Genomic DNA, 1,487 nt, shown 5'->3' with positions numbered 1-1,487 from the left:
GTCTTCCACTGCATTCAGAACAACAGATGGATTTAGCACCCATTGTTATGGCTAAATTGACAAAACATCAATTTAATATTTTCCCGCCTCTTTCCCACAAAAACGGAGCTGTTAAAGGCTAAGTGCCTGGAGTGCCCATCCATGTATTCAAAGGTCAACGGTTAGGTTTCATGTCAAGCAAGCAGTGAAAGGAAGCCCGTGCCCCTCCAGGGGTGCTATTCTGGACACTGTCCAATTCCGCCATATTGTCAAATTTCGTAATAGCGGCATTTTAAGCTAATCGGAGAGGTAGTAGCAGCTCATTTGGCCAATTTGCAACGATCAATGGCGGAATCTTACAAAATGGCAGAATTCCACAATGTCCAGAATAGCACCCCTGCTCCAATTTTGAAGTAATCAAGGTTGTTGGGTACAATTCCTTTTTCCTCTAAATCTATATTATCTCATAGTCCGATTCTTTCTCCTTCGCTAAATTATTTGCGCAATCAATTTCGCAATTCCAAAAAATTTTACTCTCGTCCGATTGGTTGCATCAGTGACACTGTCGCACGCGTTTACAGGATTACGCAAACATGAAAGCGGCGAACATAAAAACAAAGATTGTGTAGACGACACTTCTTAAGCAATGTTCCCCTTTTTGGAGTTGGAGACTTAGTGTAGAAGAAAACGAGCATAGTTTTATTAATTTATTAGCAAATATTTGAAAAAATAAAATAACAAGAACGCACTTGAGCATGCAGTTTAATGTGAAAAAGTTGAAGTGTAGAAAATGAGATGATGACAGCAAAAAAAGAAAAAAGAAATCTCTTTTGAAGGGCGTCTTCACAATCGCTTTTTTGTGGGGACACTTCCGTCCCCACAAAAAAGTCCGAGTAACACATAAAAAGCTGGAGATAAATTGTGATGAGGATCGATAATCAATTATTTCTAGAAATTGACTGTTACACGGGATGGTCCAACAGCTGCAGTGTACTAGTAAAGAAGTGCTCAATTTCTAGAATTTCGTTGTTCTCTTTTCGCGCAGTTCTATTATGTGGGGTGCTACGAGATCCACTATAAACCACCGATGAATATGTAGCCAAAAATCTCGAATGTGAGCAATAAATTTATTATGTTCAAAAGATTCATGTACGTAATACACTTTTGATGAACATGGTTATACGGAACACGACATTCAGAAATTGAATCGTTAATTAAAACGGCACCAGTATCCGCCTCGGTAGCGCAGTAGGCAGCGCGTCAGTCTCATAATCTGAAGGTCGTGAGTTCGATCCTCACCCGGGGCAGGCGGAGTACTTTTTTTTTACTTCCATAAATGTTTTTTGTTTTTGTTTTTCTCGTCATACATGCAATGTCGAGAGTCATGAATGCTCTACACGCGGCATAAATAACATTCAGGGGGAGGACGGGTGGTTCAGCTAAGAACTGCTAGAAGCTGCTGCTGCGATATCCAACCGCTACAAATATAAACTAATTCTTTATTTCGC

The 1,487-nt window shown here is 40.0% G+C and overlaps 1 non-coding gene across 1 annotated transcript; it reads left to right on the top strand.

Annotated features, from left to right (window-relative positions):
• The first annotated feature begins 1,213 nt into the window (after nt 1–1,213).
• On the top strand, nt 1,214–1,286 carry TRNAM-CAU (transfer RNA methionine (anticodon CAU)). Its single transcript has one exon. It is a non-coding gene; the product is annotated as a tRNA-Met (tRNA).
• Nucleotides 1,287–1,487: the final 201 nt, after the last annotated feature.

The sequence above is a fragment of the Rhipicephalus microplus genome, chromosome 6, assembly GCF_043290135.1.
Source record: "Rhipicephalus microplus isolate Deutch F79 chromosome 6, USDA_Rmic, whole genome shotgun sequence".
NCBI lineage: Eukaryota > Metazoa > Arthropoda > Arachnida > Ixodida > Ixodidae > Rhipicephalus > Rhipicephalus microplus.
Note: the sequence above shows the minus strand (reverse complement) of the source record. Positions and strands in the feature narration are given on the sequence as shown.